The 25,418-nt window shown below is 33.1% G+C and overlaps 1 protein-coding gene across 1 annotated transcript in view; it reads right to left on the reverse strand.

The window, feature by feature from the left end:
- The window catches only part of LOC127858931 (teneurin-m-like), a 266,676-nt gene that overhangs the window by 200,661 nt on the left and 40,597 nt on the right, over nucleotides 1-25,418 (reverse strand). The window contains exon 3 of the mRNA XM_052396275.1: nucleotides 16,475-17,470. The gene's annotated coding sequence lies outside the window, so the exon portion shown is untranslated. The remainder of the gene's footprint in view (nucleotides 1-16,474; nucleotides 17,471-25,418) is intronic.

A 25,418-nucleotide genomic window follows, 5' to 3' on the forward strand; every position in this document is an offset into this window, starting at 1 on the left:
CCCAGTGCTTATTTTAGAAGAGGACATTTGCCCCCCAGTGCTAATATCATATGTTGTTTCCATTAAACTAGTATATCTCTGTCTTTGGATTCATTATTATTTCATATCTCACAAATATATAATCATAGAAACTTGGATCATTATAATTTGAAATAAAAAAGGTCCAGAAACTCACTTGAATTTCCTAATCTTAGGTAAAACAAACATCTTAAAGAATTGTTCTTTAATTAATCAATCAAAAGGATTATCAGCTTGTTAAAGGTGTGACATGTGGCTTTGATCATATACTTGTTAATGAAAATTAATGGCTTATTTATTTAATCAATCAAAAGGCTTATCAATAATAATTATCATAATTTAGTACAAATAATGATAATTAAAGTGAACACATATAACAACATTTAAAGGCAATTATTTTTGTAGTTACATTGTTTGAGTGACAATTAACTAGAACTTAGTATATAACGAAACTATCACATTTCAAATGATACATTTCATCATGGAAATTATTAAGAGTAATTAAGGATCTGAGAAATTACTGAAGGATGGGTACTCTTACACCAAAAAGAAGTCTCGTAAAGAATCAATACATTGGGAATGTTCCAAGCGCAGAAGCGCTTCATGTAAAGGAACCTTGACAACTAATCTTGATGTAAGTATAATATTAAAATGCTATTTGGTATCTTTGCTATCATAACTTTTAAAATAGCGATTTGCAAAATTAATTCCAGACAGTATTGCATAACTTCACAAATTTAATTATTTGAAGTAAAGGTAAATGTAGTATTTGTAAGCTTTACCAACATTCAAAATATCAATTAATTTACATAATTAATTCCAAACAGATATACAAAACGTCACAAAATAATTTTATATTTAATAAATTAAATGTTTCATTTCTATTATCATTAGTTACAATATTAAATTATTGTTTTTATATATTAAGGTTACTATGGTCACATCATCCACAACACACAGTAACGATGCTGACCACTTAGTCATAGAAGTTATGAAAGTCAGAGAAGAGATCAAATCCAGTGTCGCCTTATTTATCCCTTCCATTATTTAAGCCTTTCAGTGGTGGTTATTGGATAAATGGATTATCATCTCAAAGGTTTTGAGTAATCAGGTGGTGATAATTGGACATGATTATCTGCTCAATCGAGTAATGTCATTGAAAATAAGGCACTGGGGGGCAAATGTCCACTTCTAAAATAAGCACTGGGGGGCAAATGTCCAGATGCAAAATAAGCACTGGGGGGCTTATATCCTACCTGTCATTTCTACTGGGGGGCAATTGTCCAAATGTTCATTTTTTCATTGGGGGGGTTTTGTCCTGGGGGGCTTATGTCTGGATCCCATTAAATATAGCCACTTTATTACAGAACTTTGCATGACACCAGGCAACACTCTGTCAAGCAGAGATCCATCAATATCATCCCCCCACATAATACCTGGATACACTTGGGTCATGCCAACGGAAAAGGTGGATATTGTTATCTAACATTCTGCTCTTCCATTATTTTCCATTAAAATCAATTGTCTCAAGAACATTTATTAATTACTGTTCATAGATGTTGTGCAAAATTAAGATATAATTACAAAATAACATGGCATAAATGATTTAGAACAATTGTCGAGGAATTAACCAGAAATGCAATTACAATCAAAAGATTGTCTAAATGTTTATAATTATGTTAAGGGTTTCTTTTTTTCTGTATAAAAGATACTTGAACGCATCATGAACAAATGGGTCTTCTGCCATATGCTGCATTTGCTTAGTCTGGTCAGAATTTACCCTATCCGCAGTTAAGTCACACAAGTTTTGTGGACATAGTAATTTAGCAGACACACAGGTCAAGCCACATCCTTAACTATGTTTTTAGGATTCATCTGTTAATTTCTATTTTCTTTTCATTTTATTTTAAAACTAATATTGCATTTCTGTGTATTTTAACTTCTGCATTGCTTTTGTTTTTTCTTAGAACTGTGATAAACATGGAGGGTCACTCCGATTCTTGCAGCATATGACAGGCAGAGTGGCTTCCCTTGAAAGCTACACATAGCCTGATTTAGATTCAAAGAAAATATATTCATTCAGTTATAATAAATACATCTGATTAACATGTACTGTTATTGCTATTTATCATACCAACGCATTGATATCTGCCTGATATAACGTTGCCTGATATATTTTTTATATCATGGTCAACAGGAAGTTCTTGTATCAGTCAATGTTTGGAGTTACGTGGGTTTTTCAATAAAGTCAACAATTTCTATCAACATGAATCAAGTTCAACAAAACAAACAATTTGATACCAAGAACGTACATATTTTATTCTAGTTTAGTCAGGCTCGGCACGAATAAAATAACGGCTCGGCAAGCCTCGCCGTTATATTATTCTAAGCCTGGCCTGATATATTACAAAACGATGGGACAGTAACCTGTTATTCTCTATATAATAAGATCACATGCGTAAACAGTAGTATTTTCTTGCATTTGGTTTATTAATTCATAAAAAAAAAAATATTCTAAAATTTATCTTTTTAAATTTAACATGAACATTAAAATAGGCATACTATTGTTATTGTGTTTACCATGATAAATGTAAATCATGACATCTAAATAAATAAGTAAAGTTTAAAATTGTTAAAAACATACAAACTGACTATAATTTATCTTTTTGACAAATGAAATGCAGTTTGATATACATTCAAACACATACAATATATACAGCAGCCAGTGTTAGAGATGCCAGTAAAAACTACAAAGGTGGACTTAATTTCAGCTTATTAGACAGTTAAAAGACTTACAAATAGCTACAGGGGGAGTGATATAAATGAATGATAGTGGTCAGAGATGATGACCAAATTACTTTGGCCAGGCCACAGTGTAGTGTGGTCAAACTGACCACTGAGATTAATGGCTTCTTTCTTTACAACTCTTTCTGTATAAATATTTTCATACTTTAGTTTAGAATGCCTGGTTGAGAAGACCAATAAATAACATAAACATGACATGTTTATGTTGGTATTATTCATATAAATGAAACACAAACAAATAATAAGTGTACAAGACTTAACAACTGAATAATATCCCTATATCACACCATTATGTTAAGTTGATGACATTAATCTTGAAAATAACTGTGTTTTTTTTAACCATTAAGTATTTAAAATTTCACATGTGTTTATTTATGTTGACAAATTATTCAAATGATCACAGTTGCATATATAATTGCATCATTTAATTTGATTTCACTACAAAACTGGATTTTAAATATGGTCTTTGTTTAAATCCTAAAAAAAATAATCAGTGTCAATGCATGCATGAAAAGTTTGAAAATAGTTCAAATAATTAAAAAAATACAATCACTGTTCATGTAAAAATAATTGAAAAGTGCATTTCATACTAAAAGAAAAGACAGACGCTAAAAAAATACATTAGAAACCGATAAAGCAGATTTGGTTGAGAAAATCACCAAAATGATGTCCATTCCAAGTTTGGTTTCTTATTCCAATATCACATAATACAGCTTTCCTATTTACTTTTTAAGCATGATCATTTAACATTTTACTGAGTGCATTCAGAAATACAAATATTAGATAATAATGACTCAATATGGTTTCATATGGTAGCTTTTCAAGTTTTGCAGCACTGTAATTGTATTGATGGTATTGTATATTATACTAAACTTATTATCTTTACTGAAACCTTTTGCAACTCTGGCAATAATGCTAAGATAATTTGACACAAAAGTTTCTTTTTGCAAACCTAAGGACAAAATGCATGAAACCATTTTACATTGTATTTTTGAAATAGTTGCAACTCATTATTCATGATATCACAAGACATGCACTTTGTTGCATGTGTCCAATTAAAAACACACGGCCATGTCAATAAGCTAATGTTTCACTGCCTTACATAATTCTAAAATCATTTTATCAAGCACAATATCAAATGTAAAATGAAGAATTAACTTGTATCTATTATGTAACACTCAAAATATTTTTTGCTTGTTTCCTGACCACAGCATTATAAATTTTGAAAACAAAAGGTATTTTCACTCACACAAATGTCATTAAAAATTAAATATAGTAACTAACATAATTTTTTCCTGTTTAACTTGCTTGATAATTCAATACTTATCTATAGAATTATTTACCTTCATCAATTGCACAAAGAGCTATAACTTCTTTAAACTAAATGACATCCAACATTAAAGTCCATAACTATACATACAAATGACCATCACAATAAAATATTTAAACTCCATCCATAACCAAACAACTTTCCTATTAAACACATATAAAATTTAATCAACTGCAATAAAATTAAACTGTGTGACTTTAAAATCTAATAAAATTTGATACACAAGTCACTATAAGGTCACTGATGGACAGATTTATCTCAAATGGACACAAATACCTTTTTAAAATCCTGTGATCTGTTTCCTTATAATAGAGGGACAGTTTTAACAAAGTGTTGGTTTACATGGCAGGGGGTGGTGGACCAGACAGCTTATGAAGTCTTCACTGACCAAGGAGGATTTAAGAAGTTGTAATTTAATGACAGACTTATGCACATATCACAGCTTGTTGCATGGTCATGCAAGTGTGCAAACTTGTTTCTGAACATTTAAACATCTGGAGTGTGTACATTTAGCTCTTAAGATCTATAACTTGAAAAAAAATATATATATTATAATAAAGATTTTATTAGGCATTTTGGTACCAGACAAAGATATAATTTGTTTTTTAAAATACATTTCAAAATTGTATTATGCTTCAGCAATTTGTATGCTTTCGTTGTGAACAGTATGAGAACCAAACAACTTAATTAATTGTCTATTCCATATTCATGTTTTACTGTATTGATTAACTCAAAAAGTTACATTAGCAAAATCAGAAAAATGCAAAATTATGTCAGTAGCATTTCATGTAGTTTGCCATTAACCCATTTATGCCTTGCGTCCAGAAAAAAGGCCTTGGAAAACAGCGTAGACCCAGATGCGGCGTCTCATCAGGGTCTGCGCTGTTTGCTTAAAGGAATTTCTGTAAGAAATATTCTAAATATAGAAATAAATATACTAGACATCCATAATTTTGGAAATAAATTGATCCAATTTAGAAGGATGGGAGAGTCCACTAGGCATAAAAGGGTTAATTGCTCAATATACAATAGCTCAATGCTACACTGGATGCACTAAGTTTGAATATATATATTATTTCAAGTTAATAGGTATGAATATCGTTAAGTTTTTGGTATTAAAAATTCAGACAGTTAGCTAATGTCAAAACTGTTTCATTATTTATTATTTCATTTTGTGATAAAAATCTAAAAAAAATCCATTAAACTGCAATTATTGACTTTCAACATAAGCTAATATGTATGAATACCTTCAAAAAACTAACCTTTAGATACAATCTTAAATACATCTTTGTTACCACAAATGGTTGCAATTATGAAACTCAATGAAGTACTCATTACAGGAACATTCATTCTATAATTGCCCATTTAAAATATTGAAACATGGAATTAAATTGTACGATTTCAATTGATTTGTGTAAAGCAGAATGATTAAGGTTTAAAATATATTTGCATTTCATATTTTGCATCCTGATATTAACTTCCAAATAAATGCTTTAATTTCAGTAAATTTGCTTAAAGAATTTAGGAATTGATAGGAATTTGTTAATTCTTGATTGAACAGATGTTGAGGATTACTTTTGGCAAGAAAAATTCATACCAGTATTTACATAATGTGGAAAAAACATATCTGAACATCTTTAAAACACAATTTTTACGTAATATTTAATCTCACTGAGTTTTATGACTGTGTTTTTAAACAGGACATGCCAAGAGTTACATTTAGATAACATATTCCTACAGAAACTTAAAACACTTGGGACCAAATTAATTTGAAATGAGTTCCATAAACAATTTTTATGTGGGCATTTGTGAAATTCCCACAAAGGGTATAAACCACTATTAAGAACTTATTTTATGAACATTTGAACATTCAAAATCCCAAGAACCTAAAATAATTGCCCATTAAAATAGATTAAAATACAGGCCTATATCTCCTTGACTTTTGATTAAAACCAAAAATATATCTCATATTTCACTATCATTTTTCAAACAAAGGAAAGACATAAAGATAAAAGATGGAGCTACAACACAATATAGTATTGCGTTAGATTCACCAATAAAAAATGTTACATTAATTTTCAAAATTTACATAAATGCGCATGAATACACAAAACATAATACAGTTAATATTAAGTGTAAAAAATAGTATTGGTTGATTTTATAGTGTTTTGGTAACAGAAAATTGTTTGTATCCACTAACTCGTCGGAATCTATTTTTGCCAGCTGAATTCAAACATTTGTCAGACTTTTCCAGTTCAGTTTTCAATCACTTTTGTAAAATTCAATCATACTTGCTTTATAATAAATTATTAATTTAAAGAACCAATACTGACATGAGATTGGGAAGATATTTGTCCATTATTATTTAAGTCAGAAATAACATATGAATCTTTAAAAAAATACAAATGTAAAAGTTGAGCCCATAGTTACTTCCTACATTTTTGGGCTGATGTTAGGGAAAACAAACACTGAATTTTTTTGTAGTATATTTTGGTAGCCATTACTTAAATAATTGTATCATTAAAGTTAACAAAAACATTTTGTGCATACAGTTGGTCTTGGTAAAAAATCATTGAACAATCTTCATAGATAACAAGAGATGTGTTTGTCAGAAACACAATGCCCCCTAATGGCCACTTTGAAGCCATATATGTGAACTTTGACCATGAAGAATGACCTTGACCTTTCAACCCTGAGAATTTGCAGCTCCATGAGATACAAATGCATGCCAAGTATCAAGTTGCTATCCTCCATATTGAAAAATTTATGATCAAGGTTAAAGTTTTGGGACAGACACACAGACACACACATACAATGACAGACAGGCCAAAAACAATATACCCTGATCATTTGATCCGGGGGCATACAAATCTTCATATTTTACTACTTCAACAATTAATGTCCTAATTCAGGAAAAATATGAATTAATTATTAGCAAAAAATACACAACATGGTGCAAAAATGGAATGCTTAGAACTGTCACCTTTTAAAGCGGGTATATACGATTTTTATATGTGCTGAATTGTAAAATATTGATACAAATATGTTATAATAACACACAATATGCAAGAAAAATGATACATTTAAGATGAATTTCATAACGCACAGCAAATACAAATTAGCGCCCCGAGCCGATTGTGACGAAGATAATTCGTAATTATTTTCCTACAATAACCGATGCATTCGTCTTTTTAGTAAGTGTTCGTGTGTCGTATGAATCGATATCGCTGCAGGAATTTCAAATGAACCGTTAAACTAAATTTAGATTCACATCGTACATGCATGATATACATGCTGGCGAATTCGGCTGTACAGCCTTTTTCGATTTCAGAATAAAATATCTGGCTTATTTAGCATTTTTCGACACATGTTCTTCTTAACTTTTATTTTAGTTTATATTGAAATATATGTATAATAAGTTTTTACACATTTTATATTAATAAATAAATATTTGACAAGATCGTATATACCCGCTTTAAACAATAAATTACCCAGCGGGCTTCTATTGTACTAAGAACTATAGTTTTGTTTGTGCTCTAATTCAAGCCTCTGACACAGCCCAGCACTTCCTGACACACTAACAATGTTCCACATGGCATCCAATAAAATTGCTATTATTTATTGTTTAATCTAATGATGAACAATTCATGCCATTAAAGTCTGTAATGTCGCTGTTATTTACATGTGGTATTTTTAGTCTTTAATTTAAAATGTTCATTACTCTTATGCAAATATCAATTGTTCAACAGTCTATAGACATGCTTTAATATTCAAATGCATTGTAATTTATATTTGATTGTACTACAACTCAGAAAGCCTAGTGAGATTTCATGTTTGCTTCAGACTACCAATTCACACCTGTGTTATAATTCACCCTATAATGATCTATTAATTTTTTATGACACAAAGAGCTTGGCATTCCTGTCATAATGTAAATAAGTGCTCTTATTTAAATTTTGATCCGGCAAAAGACATGCTCTATATAATCACAATTGACATAAAGTTTACATCCCATGGTAGAGAATCCCCATAATTCATATCACATGCAGCCGTCTGTAGATATTCAACCAATCAGACAATGTCATATTACTTTATTATTCATATTCAAACAGTTGCATATTTTCCACTTTAATACAGATATTCAATGACAGAAATCTTCCAAACCTCATTAATTCTTTCTTGAACATTATGTAAAAGTGAATTAGGAAATAATAATCGAATGCAGCAAAATTTACTGGAATACCTAAAAACAAGAATATAAGTGAAACTTAAGTGGAGGCTGCCCAATGAGTTATATTGTCCATGTCTGGGTAAATTGTGAGAAAGCAATGTATTATTCAAGGTGAAAAAAATCTAATTCAAGATGAAAACAATTAATTGTTAAAGGGATAATAACTCCTTGAAAACTTACTGAACTGGTAATTGACATGACAATACTCATATGCCCACCCCATAAAAAATCCAAAAGGTTCTCTATACTTATAGAAAATATAATTATAATGTGATTATAATACAATGGCATTGTTTAAAGCGAGTATGCACGATTTTGTCAAATATTAATGAATTTTTATAAAATGTGTAAAAATATATACAAATATTTCAATATAAATTAAAATAAAAGTTAAGAAGATCATGTATCAAAAAATAAGAAATAAGCCAGATATTTAATTCTGAAATCGAAAATGTCTGTACAGTCGAATACGCCACCATGTATATCAATTGCACGTACGATGTGAATCTAAATTTAGTTTTATGGATCATTTGAATTTCCTGCAATGATATCTATTCATACGACACACAAACACTTGCTCTGATCCTAATAATAAGACGAATGCTTCCGTTATTGTAGCAAAATATGTACGAAATATCTTTGTCACAATTGGCTCGGGCGCTAATTTGCCTTTGCTGCATTTTATGAAATTCGTCTTCAATGTATAATTTTTCTTGCCTATTTTGTGTTATTGTAACATATTTTTATCAATATATTGCAATTTAACACATAAAAATCGTGCATACTCGCTTTAACAAAATTTATATGTAACAAGAGGGCCATGATGGCCCTGTATCGCTCCACTGTTTTTTATGTGAAAAAAAACGTGCAATGCGCATGGGTTGAAATGTACTCAAGCATGTGACTTTCTCTTTTTATCACTCATCCCACTGGGCGCTTAAAGTTGGAAGGGGGAGCATTTTTATATATGGAAAAAGTTACTACCATGTTAACTAAACAGACTAAAAAGCCCAGGAATTGTTGCACAGGTCCTTTGCTTATAACGTAGGTACATTTATCTCTCCAAAAGATATTGTTGTTCTTTCTATTTCACATATTTTTAGATGCTGAAGTGAATCTACGCATTTGATTTGAAACAGATTCACAAGACCCATATGAATCAAAATGCCTTAACCCTTTACCAAACGACACATTTTGGACTTTCCCAATTTAAAAGAGGTTGCAGACAACAATTAAATTGTAATGGAATCTGAAGGAAATGATCAGGTCGGGTAGAAATAATTGTGATAAAAGGAGAAATTGCTCCTTTTATCACAATTACTTATAAAGTCGTCAGCTACAAACCTGTAAAATCCTGTTAGTGTTTGGTAAAGGGTTAATAATCTCTGGTTCCTTTTTAAGAGCCTTTCACACATTGATAACAAATACAATAGTAGCATCTTTCTTTGTAAAGAATCATCTCAAAATATAACAAGGGCTGTTTGTAAAACATGCATGCCCCCCATATGGGCTGTCAGTTGTAGTGGAAGCCATTGTGTGAATACGTTATTTGGCACTGTGACCTTGACCTTTGACCTAGTGACCTAAAAATCAATAGGGGTCATCTGCGAGTCATGATCAATGTACCTATGAAGTTTCATGATCCTAGGCTTATTAGCTTTCTTGAGTTATCATCCGGAAACCATTTTACTGTGTAGTCACCGTGACCTTGACCTTTGACCTAGTGACCTAAACGTCAATAGGGGTCATCTGCAAGTCATGATCAATGTACCTATTAAGTTTCATGATCCTAGGTGCAAGCCTTCTTGAGTTATCATCCGGAAACCATATTTCTAAGTTGAGTCACCGTGACCTTGACCTTTGACCTAATGACCTGAAAATCAATAGGGGTCATCTGCAAGTCATGATCAATGTACCTATGAAGTTTCATGATCCTAGGCATAAGCATTCTTGAGTTATCATCCAGAAACCATTTTACTATTTCGGGTCACCATGACCTTAACCTTTGACCTAGTGACCTAAAAATAAATAGGGGTCATCTGCGAGTCATGATCAATGTACCTATGAAGTTTCATGATCCTAGGCATAAGCGTTCTTGAGTTATCATCCGGAAACCATTTTACTATTTCGGGTCACCATGACCTTGACCTTTGACCTAGTGACCTGAAAATCAATAGGGGGTCATTTGCGAGTCATGAACAAATTTGGTAGAGGACTATTAGATATCACTACATACCAAATTTAGTAGCCCTAGGCTCTATAATTATGAACAAGAAGATTTTTAAAGCTTGCACAAAATAGGCCTTATTTCATTTTTGTGACCCCCGGGGCAGGGTCAAATTTGTCCACAGGGGCATTATTTGAACAAACTAAGTAGTAGAGACCTATTAGATGTCACTACATACCGAATTTGGTAGAAATAGGCCCAATAGTTCAATTTTGTGACCCCTGGGGAACGGTTAAATTTGATCCCAATGACTTAATTTGAACAAACTTGGTAGAGGACTATTAGATGTCATTACATACCAAATTTGGTAGCCCTATGCCATACGGTTATGGACAAGAAGATTTTTAAAGTTTGCACAAAACAGGCCTTATATAAGCAAATTTTCAATTTTTTGACCCCCCACGCAGGGTCAAATTTGACCCCAGGCGCATAATTTGAAGAAACTTGGTAGAGGACTATAAGATGTCACTACATACCAAATTTGGTAGCCCTAGGCCCAATTGTTATGGACAAGAAGATTTTTAAAGTTTTCACAAAATAGGCCTTATTTAAGCAAATTAAAAAAAAAAATTCATCAGAATTGGACCAGTAGTTTAGGAGAAGAAGATTTTTAAAGAAAAAGTTAACGCACGGACGGACGGACGCACGCACGCACGACGAACACAGGACCATGACATAAGCCCCGCTGGCCTCTGGCCAGTGGAGCTAAAAATAACTTGTCATAAAACGCTTGCAATAAGACAAGAATGATTTCATTTCAAATCTTATTGTAATGCAGTTAAAATGTGTAATAATGAGTAATACAACAAGCAGATTACATCTGTATTTCAATATTAAGATAAATTGTATAGGCATGATGGTTGCAAAAACTTTAATGGTGACAATTCAGCAGTATCGGATTCTATCTTAGGTGCATCTGCATTAGTTATATCTGTATAACGTCAAATTGAAAGTGATTTGGGAGTGTATCAAAGTCATAAACAATACAACCAAAAAACGCTACTGAGAGCATTTCTTTTTTATTCTTCATTTCCTACCTCAATATAGGATACCCACTGTAACCCTCTGTCAACACCTATTGTAAGAACAATATTTGGTTATAAAATATGTTCAGCCATGAGGGCCTTCCTTTCTCCTTACCAGTGTATCCCAGTTCATTTAGAATCAAATTTCTGACACTGAAAAATCACAAGTTTCAAAACAATTTGGTACAATTTTCAAAATAAATGACAGGACTTCCTTTCTGATAACATATCTGGTTTCCACCTCATCCCTCATAATGTTTGTGATTCATTTTGTATTCAGCGTTGTTGTTGTTTTTCGAATGTGCAATAATGGAAAAATGTGTCTGTTTGCTGTTGACATTATCAATCCTACATAAGAAAGGTCTTTGATTGAATTAACCCATTCATGCCTAGCATCCTGATAAAAGGACATTGCAAACAGCGTAAACCCAGATGAGACGACGCATGATGCGGTGTCTCATCTGGGTGTACGCTGTTTGCTTAAAGGAATTTCTGTAAGAATTGTTCTAAATATAGAAATAAATATACTAGACATCCCTAATTTTGGAAATAAATTGATCCAACTTAGAAGGATGAAAGAGTCCACTAGGCATTAATGGGTTTACGTACCATACCATGTACATTCTATCAATGAGCAGCGCTAGACTGGTAAAAAATGGGCTTAATTCATGTGCCCTAAGTGTTATCCCAGGTGAGCTTGTGCAGTCTGCACAGGCTAATAAGGGATGAAACTTTCTTCTTTTATAAAATTTGTTGTGTATAAGTAGTCTCTTCTAAACAAAAATCCAGTCTATGTGTTGTGGTCTCATTAGCAAACAGGGATCAAGCTCTTGACCAGACTTAGTGGATGCTGGGCTGGAGATACGCTAGCCACATATGACATAGAACCCATTTTTGCATGATGCGTGGCATATAACATTTAAACTATACCATTAAATTAAATGACTTGATCCTCTAAAAACATATGATGAAGTCAAAAGTGTGACAGATTTAATGCTCTTTTAAAAGTCAATGCAACATTAACCATGGGTAAGTTTTCATTAGCCACTTAAAATTGATATACCTCAGATATACCTTGGGTGCACTCTTATACCACAATTAACATATTCAATTTCAAATTAATCTGCACTTGATATCCAAATTACATGTCTGGTGAATACAGATGAGGCAACCGACTCTAACATGAAAAGGCCTTCGCTCTTGCATTTAAATATTAAATTCTAAATGTTGCTTCTTATGCGATTGTTGCCTAAACTCTAAGACCAAATTGTAAGTCAACTTGACTATTTAAGAATAAAATAAAACTATGAAGTTCTGGTATTGTAAATACTGGTACGCTAACACTTTTTGAATGCAATTTCTAAACAAATAACTGATAAAAAAATTTGGAAGGAACATGCAATGTTGAGTGCAACATATGTTTGGAAGTTGTGTAGCAACCAATTGTGAATCAGTCTCCCACAGTGTTGCCATGACAGCCCAGGTGTCCCAGGTTCAGGAGGCCTGGCATGGCTGCACATTAATATCACCCTGTGACATATACATGAGAAGTCAAGATAGTGATGGTCTTGTTTGTAATCATTTAGATAAAGTGAAATATTATGATAAGTATGTTGACAAAATGTAATGTCATCATGATGCAGACTATAGGACAATGCTCTTATTATAATGACACTATTTAAGATTCTAACAACATTTCATGATGATGATTAATACAATGATGATAGATGAGGTTACACTATGGATGATAATGATGGCAGCATTGATAATGATTGTTTTCATTCATGTATGAGCCATGCTCTGCTAGATTACTGAGTAATAAACACATAGGTGTCAATGATAAACTATCAGTGGAGTGTTTAATTTAAAATACATATCATAAATATGCTGATTACAACATAAAATAGGGCATGTTTGTTTTAAAAGTTCAACCATGTTTTCAACAAGGCTATAACACTGGCTGACCTGCTGTCAAATACCACAATGTTTTTATAGCAAAGAAAAGATTTAGATGTTGTTTTGATATGAAGACATGTATTTATTTACATTAAATACTTTATTCTTTATGATAAGTTAAGTAAATCTGATTTGGGTTATTTCGAACGATCAAGTAAAAAATAATAATGTATTCTTATTTTTGGTTCAAAGCTCTTAAAAATAAATTATTGATAATACTGCATTTTCTTCATATACCGGTAGTCTCTCAATATTAATATAAATTTTGTCCCTGTCCTGAGGAACGTAATTTAAATTTGTTTCAGATCTTTATTGACTTAAACCAATTAATTGATGGAAATTTAACCATCTTTTTCTACTGAAAACAATTAATTAAATAAAAATACCTTTATAAACTTTATGGAAATATTATCTTATTATTGACTGGCAAAAAAATGTGTGATTCCACACATACCTTGTACACATACTAGACTTTGGTTTAGGCAAAAAATTCAATGCCCCAATGTCAAAATTTCAATTCATTTTATACTTATTTAAAATCACCTGTAATCAATACCCCACGACTACAATGCACCATTCTTATCAATGCCAAGTATAAAATAATTATCAAATTAGCAAGGAACAATTAAAGTAATTAAATTGATTAAACCATATACATCTCTGATGCACTTGATATGCAGTTCTATGAATTGAGGTGTGTGGTAAAAAAGAATAGATTGCTAGAGGTATTGTTCATTTTTCTAAAAAGCCAATTGCGTCTCTCCTTATGTTGTTACAAAGTTGTTTCGTTATGTCATTTGGGTTTTCATGATATTTTAAGTCTAGTTTAAATCCTGTGGTTAAATTGTTCACCTCAATCGCAACATAATCTTTATAACATTAACTCATAGAAGGATGCTATTATTACTGTACAAATAATAATATGACACATTTTAAACATATCAATACAACGTTGATAATGCTTCAACATGAAGAATGATAAAACTTTATTTTATATTTAAATATGAGGCAAATAATATTAAAAAGGATTCTTGTGCTGTAAAATTAATTGACCTGATGTTTGGTTACAGACTAATTCACATTTTTAAACATATACACATCACAACATTTATTTGTATACTTCTTTAGTATCTCAATGTTGAAATATTATTTACACAATATGAATATATCAGGTATTTACATATTTTATGTGTTTTTTGTTGAAAATATAATTTGATATTAAACATAATAAGGCTTGTTTTGTTGCTAGGTTACACATTCTAATCACAGAAGTCATGTTACATTGTAATCTTTATAACATAATTTACTCTGGGTATGCACCAGTAATTCAGGGGTAACATCTGTCAATGACATGTTCACAATAAGAATTAAACAGTAAATAAGTTTGAATAAACGAAAAAATAAACAAAAAATATTTGTTGTTATTTCCATTTAATATTACACTGAATTAATAAATATATAACTTGAGTCACAACAGAATGATTATATAATAATTGAAATCAGTTGCAATATTAATAGCTAATTGTAAAAATGTTCTTTAAAGAAATATATGAGTCATAAATTATTCAATAAATATTGAATAGAACAAAAAGAAAAAATGTCTTTATATTTAAGGGTTTTACAAGGAAAAGTTGTTCACCAACCAAAAAATGTATGCCATTCACTCTCTGTTTGCTCAGAAAGGTATCACATTGTCAAAGGCATGCGTCAATCTGCAGCCGCGTATCTCTGCTCAAAAGGTCTACAAAGCCGCTAACAAAAAACATATTGTCAACTTAAACTTCTTCTTTGTACTTTAAAAAGATTAATCATTGAAACCTATAAGATAACAAAATGGGGCACTTGACATGATCACTTTCAAAGCCCAAGAGAACAAAAATGCAAATTTCGAAATTTTACCCCCTCAGTTAAAATTGCAGGTAAACAGTTACTGGGAGTTTATCAGGAACGATGATGAAAAAATGACTTATTGATCAAATATGGAAAGCCCCATTGAGAGATAACACGCCTGCTCAAGTGTTTTCGATATCTTAATGTCTCAAGTCATTTGTCACATGTTTATCTTTGCAAAACCTCTTCTACAGAACCATCCCATGTTTTCTGTGAAGTTCCCTATGTGCAAAGTTTTTAATCCAACAAACAAATAGTATACAGACACTACATTTGCAGAAAGTGCAAAAAAAAGAAAATATATGTGAAAAAAAGTCATTTAAGAACAACTTTTTTCATCTTGTAATTAAATGTTGTTTATAAATATTAGTATTTTTTCAATGAAAGGCTTTGTTTTTGTTATCAATTGCTGGTGTGTTTTTTTACTATATGAATCTAAAAGGATTTTTTATAAATATATATTTTTTCATATGGAAGAATAAAAAAATCACCTTTTGTTGCTGCTCTTTTAGAATATAATGACACTTTTGAATTGTTGTGTTGTTATTTTATAAAGAGTGACCATACAAATATATAAAATACTAAACTGGAAAACAATATGTAATTTAGTGGAACACATTATAATGTAAGTTTTTCTTTGTTTAATCAACTGTGTAACTTTAAAATAAATATTTATGTTCATATATATATTTTGTATTAATTGATGTACAAAAAAATGTATTAGAAGTTATTTACACATTTATATTAACTTCTTTTTTTAAATATATAATTATCATAATTGGTAAAAAATATAAAAGGTCATTCAATAATATTATCTTAACAAAAAAAATCTAACATAATTCATTTTTAGAAACTGATTATAATAAAGGTGATGTCATTAATAAAATACATTTTAGTAAAGGTTATATTATAAAACAAATATTATATAACATTAAAAGTACTCTATTACCAATAATAAGTTGACCAAATAGGACACGATAATTCTCACTTACCTTTGAAAAAACAATCTGCAGCTTTTTTCTGTATAATATGTTAAACTTTCAACTCACAGTATTTTAATTAACTCTTTTTGTAAGAACTTAAAAAAATCACAATTTTCACTCCTTAAATCAGTAGCAAAGTATCTATAACAAAAACAGTGTATCACAATAATGAAATGAAAGCAAACACATTGATAATTCAATATGAAAAATAACGTCCTATACAATCCACTCAGCTTACAAGTTAAAAGTACCCACACTTTCAGCTAGATAACAGTATATCTCAACCACAAAAATGGGTAATCCTTGTATGCAGGGGCTCAATCTATCAGAAAACTTATTTAAATCACTAAATGATTCAGTTACACTACTATCTTATAATCTTGACTGTTGAAACCATGCATTAAATCACAGCGTCTGACTAATATTATCCACCGAACTCAATTACCCAAAACCTAATTCAACTTTTCACTAACATATAATTTTGTCATCCAGAATAATTGCGCTACATGCTACCTCAGTCCTTTAACATTACTGCTCTCTATCTAACCATCCAGTTAAATTAAATCATTATAAATTCATCCTATCAAATTCAGTATCGAAGTCGTGCGAGTAGATTATTCTTTATGGATTCAGTAACACGCCTCGGATCAGGGTGTCTTTACCGTTTTGAACACAGGTAAACATCATTCACACAACATGCAAATATTTTCACATATTTTCACAATGGGACGCCCTCCAGTAGTGAGACTAAATCCAACTATCGGCTTTCAGCTAATCACTGCTGCTGATGTCTCATTTCACTCAATTATTGAGAGAGGCGGTGCCTCTATTTTCGTCAGGAAAGCCCTTTCCGTTTGTAGCATTGGTCCAGGGTAACCCATATTGTCTGGTGGATCACATGACTTTGGCAGGGTATGAACCATAGAAGCGTTTCATGCTGTCCACTTTGTATACGACAACGTTGTTGAAAGGAAGCCTGTATTTTTGTTCTTCCAAGCTCATTTCCTGAATATAATGGAAATAATTGACCTCAAGTAAAAAGAAATACAAAAAGTCACTTAAGGCTATTGATCCTCACATGGAACAGTTTTATTGCTATTAAAGGGCAAGGGCTGAGATTTATGGACAGTTTTGCACAAAGGTGATATTTTAAAAGAGATCAAACAGAAATTGGTACTGAATGAAATGAACAAAATCTGATGTATTTCTATACTTATTTAACAAAATGTGTTCACACAATATATTTATGTTACATTTTAGTTTTTAGAATAAAACAAAAATATTTGAAACAAGACTATTGCCAAGCAATATTTGTCCCCTACCGGCTCCACCATTGTCAGATTTTTATTGATTTTTTTATTTGTTGCCATAGCAAACATAATTTCTGACGTAGGAACAAAATGAAATGACGTGCATGATGTCCATATTGCCATCTATCCATGTTTCAAGTTTCATGAAAAACAAGGGCTGTTTGTAAAACATGCATGCCCCCCATATGGGCTGTCAGTTGTAGTAGCGGCCATTGTGTGAATACGTTTTTTGTGACTGTGACCTTTGACCTAGTGACCTGAAAATCAATAGGTGTCATCTGCCAGTCATAATAAATGTACCTATGAAGTTTCATGATCCTAGGCCTAAGTATTCTTTAGTTATCACCCGTTAACCATTTTACTGTTTCGAGTCACTGTGACCTTGACCTAGTGACCTGAAAATCAATAGGGGTCATCTGCCAGTCATGATCAATGTACCTATGAAGTTTCATGATCCTAGGCCTAAGCATTCTTGAGTTATCATCCGGAAACCATTTTACTACTTAGAGTCCCTGTGACCTTGACCTTTGACCTAGTTACCTGAAAATCAATAGGGGTCATCTGCCACTCATGACCAATGTACCTATTTAGTTTCATGATCCTAGGCCTAAGCGTTCTTGAGTTATCATCCGGAAACCATCTGGTGGACGGACGGACGGACCGACATGTGCAAAACAATATACACCCTCTTCTTCGATGTGGGGCATAAAAATAAATTGCAGACAATGTTTGCAATAAATAAATATACCAGTTGTTTTTTGTCAAACTGTTAAATCAGAGTACAGGTATGAGCAGTGGGACACTAATTTTGTGGATTTTGTTGTTGGAGATAACCATGAATTTAAGAGTCCAACAATTTAGCTCATGCTTTTGTGTTTATAAGTGTTTAAACATGTTTTTCATAATGTATGCCGGGACTTTAAAACAAAGTAGTTATCATATGATATTATAGAGCTAATGGCTAGAGACACCAAATGACAAATGTATGAAGTACACACATTTTGTATAGAAGCGAAAGTGTTTCAATGGAATCTTTGTCTGAATCAATGCAACTTAGGTAACTGTGGTAAGTCGAGTTCTGACCACTGGGGAATTGAGGTCACATTGGTAAGTAATGTGTTGACCACTATAGAATTGAGGTCACAGTGGTAAGTCATGTTCTGACCACTGGCGAATTAAGGTCACAGTGGTAGGCTATCTTCTCAACACTGGAGAATTGACGTCACAGTAGTAGGCCATCTTCTGACCACTGGAGAATCGAGGTCACAGTAGTAGGCCATGTTCTTACCACTGGCGAATTAGGGTCACAATGGTAGGCCATCTTCTGACCACTGGAGTATTGAGGTCACAGTGGTAAGTCATGTTCTGACCACAAGGGAATTGAAGTCACAATGGTAAGGCATGTTCTGACCAAATGGAGAATTGAGGTCCCAGTGGTAAGGCATGTTCTGACCACAGGGGAATTGCGGTCACAGCGGTAATGCATGTTCTGACAATTGGAGAATTGAGGTCACTGTGGTAAGTCATGTTCGGACCATTGGATAATTTAGGTCAAAGTGGTAAGTCATGTTGGGACCCCACTGGAAAATTGAGGTTACAGCGGTAAGTCATGTTCGGACCATTGGAGAATTGAGGTAACAGTGATATGATATGTCCTGACCACAGGGGAATTTAGGTCACAGTGGTAAGTCATGTTCGGACCACTGGAGAATTGAGGTCACAGTGGTAAGTCATGTTCTGACCACAGGGGAATTCAGGTCACAGTGGTAAGGCTTGTTCTTACCACAGGGGAATTGAGGTAACAGTGGTAAGGCATGTTCGGAGCACTAGAGAATTCAGGTCAGTGGTAAGGCATGTTTGGACCACTGGAGAATTGAGGTCACAGTGGTAAGCCATGTTCTGACCACTGGAAAATTGAGTTCAGCTTGGTAAGGCATGTTCGGACCACTAGAGAATTCAGGTCACAGTAGTAAGGCATGTTCGAAACACTGGAGAATTGAGGTCACAGTGGTAAGCCATGTTCTGACCACTGGAGAATTGAGGCCACAGTGGTAAGGCATGTTCTGACCACAGGGGAATTCAGGTCAAAGTGGTAAGGCCTGTTCTTACCACAGAGGAATTGAGGTCACAGTGGTAAGGCATGTTCTGACCACAGAGGCATTGAGGTAACAGTGGAAAGGCATGTTCTGACCGCAGAGGCATTGAGGTAACAGTGGTAAGGCATGTTCTGACCACAAGGGACTTGAGGTCTAAGTGCTCGGGCATGTTCTGACCACATGGGAATTGAGGTCTAAGTGGTAAGGCATGTTCTGACCACAAGGGAATTGAGGTCTAAGTGGTAAGGCATGTTCTGACCACAAGGGAATTGAGATCTAAGTGATAAGGCATGTTCTGACCACAGGGGAATTAAGGTCTAAGTGGAAAGGCATGTTCTGACCACAATGGAATTGATGTCTAAGTGATAAGGCATGTTCTGACCACAAGGGAATTGAGGTCTAAGTGGTAAGGCATGTTCTGACCACAAGGGAATTGAGATCTAAGTGATAAGGCATGTTCTGACCACAGGGGAATGAAGGTCTTAGTGGTAAGGCATGTTCTGACCACAATGGAATTGAGGTCTAAGTGCTAGGGCATTGTCATACGTGTATCATGAAGAGCTCCATCTGGCTTATGTTAGTTATAGTGCGGAGGTCATTCGGTCATCAGACGGTCGCCGGCCAATGTATATGTCCCTGGGAAATACACATACAATATATCTGATGTCAGGTGATTGCTGGGCAATAACTGGGTGTTGATTGTCCGATCTTTTTTCGATCTCAATTCGATTCGACGTTGGGTAAAATTGATCCAAATGCCGCCCAATGCTACAAAATGACCGGTGTCCGTTCAATCATCGGCCAGGCGCCAGCCCCTTGAGCGTAAAAATACGTCGTCCGCTGATCGGACCGTGATTGGTCTCTATGTGTAGCCGAGGTATAAGCCACTTTTTTCATCCACATATTATTGTCTGAAATATTAACTATACAGATAATAATTATTATGTATTTCACATATTTTATTAAAAATAGAATATTTTGGTTTGTTCATATTTCCAAACAATTAAAATGTCTGAGTTGTAAAGATTGAAACCAAACTTATAAGTTTTATTCTGCTTATATTTCACATGAGTATGTAACATAATCAACTGATTGATTGAAAAAATCAAGTGCTTGCTACGGACAAATCAACTTTATGATCACACAACTGTCCCTTCATTTTTACAAACAGCAACATATACTGAATAAGAAAACTTATCTTATTTAAAACTGAAAAATGACATTTCACACATGGTTGTCCCATGTTTAAACCAAAATGTTTTAACAGCCTGATGGTCCATCTTTCCAGGTACATTACCTATCCATTGAAGATTTCTGTGTCATTTACCAGTGTTCACAGACACCCAAATTTCAAAAGACTGTAATATCAATAAATTCCTCCCCTTTTCCATCAGTTTTAAATGTTCAACTGTGCAAGGGGTTAAGACCAATTTATGCAGATTTCAAACGTGATTTCAATTATGTGACCCACGCTTTTGTCATTGAAATAGAAATAATTGTCAAATTGGCGATTATCCATACAATTTCCCGTTTGCAATATCGATATTTCAATTCAAGTTCGCACATTAGTAATCTTGTCTGAGACAGCGATGACAATATTTTTGACTGTTGCTCCCGACAAAGTCCCATCTGTTATGTTAAACCCCCATTGAAATTCAAAATAAAGATCTTGATTTAAGGAAGATATTTTGACAATTAAATAGCATGTTTTAACCTTCAAGTATTAATGGAATAAAATTGTTGTATAAAATCTCTCACAAAATTTAATGTAGACACATTAGAGGAAAACATGGTGGGTAAAGGCTGCTTTAATGTCTTGACAACTTAACTGACATGTGGGATGGTTTATTTTCAAATCATTGGCCAACAAATTATGTTGCACTATAAACAAGACCATTGCCAAGCAATATATGTCCCCTACCAGCTCAACCATTGTCAGATTTTTTCTCTTTTTTTTTATATTTGTTGCCATTGCAACCAGAATTTTTGACATAGGAGCAAAATGAAATGACGTGCACAATGTCCATATTGCCATCTATCCATGTTTCAAGTTTTATGAAAAAATATTAAGAACTTTTAAAGTTATCGCAGGATCCAGAAAAGTGTGACAGACAGACTCACAGACAGACAGACCCACAGAGCGCAAACCATAAGACCCCTCCGGTTAAACTGGTAGGTGACAATAAGCATAATACTCTACTTTATTATTATTGTCTTGGCTAGGGGGTAGTGTATTGCATTTTCAATAACTAAGTTACACAACTAGTACAAAAATTGGGCTTGAGACCATCATCATCTATAAATTGACATGGCAAAAAGAAGTCATATGTGATGGACTTTTGACAAGTATCAAATGAGACTGGTGTTTGGCAAATTGAAATCTTTTGATCATCATGAATTTTTCTTATTTAGTTTTTGTGTGTGTAAATATTTTATTGACAGTGCAGACATTATACATATTGTCTAACCATTAGTTCACTGTCCAAAGTCATTATATTTTTACCATAGTCTGTGGAAGACCATGTAATAAATAATGCAAAGAAAGCCATTTTTTGGTTACAGACATCAAGAACTTAGAAAGGAAAAATGCAGACAATAAGATATTTAATTGGTCAGTAATTGATGACACGTCTGCACTGGTATGGCTGAATACCAGCTGAACAAACACTGACATGGTGCGCAGACCACTAATCCTTCAATGCATTTATTTATAGCAGAAAGTTGACGCAAAGACGGGGAAATATCCCCAAATAATCATCCTAAGCCAGTGGTCATGTGACAGCCAATGTCTGGCTGTCATACTGCTCTAGAGCAACAAACACAACAACTGGACGCTGGTCAATGTTTACGAAACTCAAATAGGCACACGTTGACCAATTATCACACATGACAGAGCTTTCTGAAAGGAACACTTTCTAAGCATGTTGTCTCCGCATGTCCCAACGATAAATGCACCAGTTTAACTTGCTCCATTCATGGACAACAATAGGGTCATGTCTTTGGAAATTGCTCTTCCGTCAAAAAAACAATGGCTCTAAAATGGGCTATTGTTCGAAAGGGTTTCTTGAAAATGAAACTGGACAAAGGGCGAAGACTTAGTTAATTTTTGTGATAATTAGCTAAATATGCATAGTGAAAGTAATAATTGGAAATGTTATCCAGGTTTTTGAGACAACTGGGTTTTTCTTTGTCGTGATTTATGTGAGTGCTGGGACTTCTTAAAACTGTTTGGACTGGTCACACTTTGGGTCAGTGACCATCAATTTAATATTGATCCCCTAGGACAGATTTCTCAATCTTGAATTACAGGGCCCCTTAAACAAATGTTTATCTCTTGACCTAACTGGTTTCATGGCCATATTAATCATTTTTAATGGAACTACAAATTATGAGTTTGATTCTATGTTCATGTAACAGGGTATTCACTCTGACACTAATCCTTTTAACAATACTAACCCAATCAAGATTGAGAGAAGTTCAGTGTGAGAGATACTTTGTGATGTATGAGTGAGTTTAATTACTAACAGTGCATGCTTTTATTGTGAGATGATTTCATAGTCATCTATATAACTTTAAATCATAACTCAACATTTGGTCACTTGTTTGTAAAACCTTGTAAGAGGTAGTAGGCTGTTTCCAATTGCCACTTTCTACAATAAGTCTTGAGGTCACTGGTGAGTGCATTATTCTATGTTTATATAATTGTATTTTCTTGAATTGTAATTGTATTGTATTGCATATTATTATGTATTACAATGAATTATTTAAATTGTTATTATAATTGTCATTTGTTAATTATAACATGATATTTATTCATGTTTCAGGCCATCATTTACATCATTTATACTTTATAGTATTAAAAGCTTGGAACTAAAAACCTAGGTTGCGTTATAAACTCAAACCCCGGCTACATTCAATTGAATAATCACAATCTCTAACATGACCAAATGGACCTTTCATAAAAGAATTATGAACTAGGACAAACACAAACGTGTTATTTTACTTTGCTTAATTATTTGGAAGTTAAAGAATCAAGAAACAAAAAAACAGCAAAATTTGTTTAAAAAAGATAGATATGTGTCATAAGGATATATTAATGAAAAAATTTTTAGGTCTACAGTCCAAGAAAATATTAATGAACACTAACCCCCCCCCCCCCCCCCCACTCTTTTTGAAACATGAAATGTGAATCTGTGACTGGATGACTCAAATTTGCATATATACCAGGTTGGTCTGGGGTGTTTGTAATCAAGCATCCCTCTCTGACTTTTATTTCAATTTAAACTTGAACCGTGAATCTGTTACTGGATGACTCAAATTTGCATATATACCAGGTTGGTCTGGGGTGTTTGTAATCAAGCATCTCTCTCTGGCTTTTATTTCAATTTAAACTTGAACCGCAACTAAAATTTATCATAAAAAGTCACTATAAAATGTCACATTAGGGGATTAGGTTTACCCCGCATTCTCTAATTTGTAACCATTAAACATGCATCCCTATCAAAATGTTCTGGGCAATAAAACATTCACAAATATCTTAGACACGTTAACAAAATGTATCAACTGAATCCAATTTCAACCACAGCCCAAAAAAAAACAAATTTCTCTTGGTCTATAATTTTGACAATAATAACCACTTCAGCCATCAAAGCGAAAGACGAAGTGCGACCACAGTTAAACAAACTTGCACTAAAATGGCATGACATTGACCATAGAAACCGTTAAACACTGCAATTGTCCCCCACAATGCCCACTGCTAGTGTCCATGTCCATTTATCATATAATGATCACAGGGCATTATGGGAAAAAATGAGTTATAGCGCATAGTGTTACAGATTGCTTTATTAAATTGGGACATATTTCATGAATATTGACACATATTTTGAATAATGCTGGACATTGGCATAAAATGTTTCATTTTGTTCTCAGCACATTAAATAGTGCGGGGATATGCAGTGGTTATTTTGTGAGTTTGTGAATAAAATATACTCAGGTCTAACTTAAAGAGAAAATTGCAACAGCATTTGCTAGTAGACTAATGAAGACATACTGCTTTGTCTTTATGTTTGTCCACTTATATGAAACTACGTGATTTGATGATGCAACGATGCGCTATTACCGTATTTATTTATGAAATTCATTCATTATAGTTGAACTCAGTCCTTGACTCTTTTGGGAAATCTAGTCAACCTTTCGGGCTATTTAAGTTGGCGCACTCACACAACAATTAAGTCTTAATGACCCCTAATGACACTGACCAGACAAGTCTTACTGACCGCTCATGACCGATGATGACCAATGACAGTCACTTAGCCCTATTTAAGCATGTGTCAGGTGACAGAATATCTCATGCACTTAGAACATTTGGTTGGGTCAATTACATAATTACACAAGCCAGTATCAGATATTCTAACGCAAATGTTCCATGTGTACATAAATAAATCATAATTGTGACTGTCATGAGAACAGAATGGGAAAAAATTAATTCTGAAAACTCAGATTATTAGCAAGCAAAAGTTTATTTACTTCCTTTCTTGATTTATTATT

The sequence above is a fragment of the Dreissena polymorpha genome, chromosome 14, assembly GCF_020536995.1.
Source record: "Dreissena polymorpha isolate Duluth1 chromosome 14, UMN_Dpol_1.0, whole genome shotgun sequence".
NCBI lineage: Eukaryota > Metazoa > Mollusca > Bivalvia > Myida > Dreissenidae > Dreissena > Dreissena polymorpha.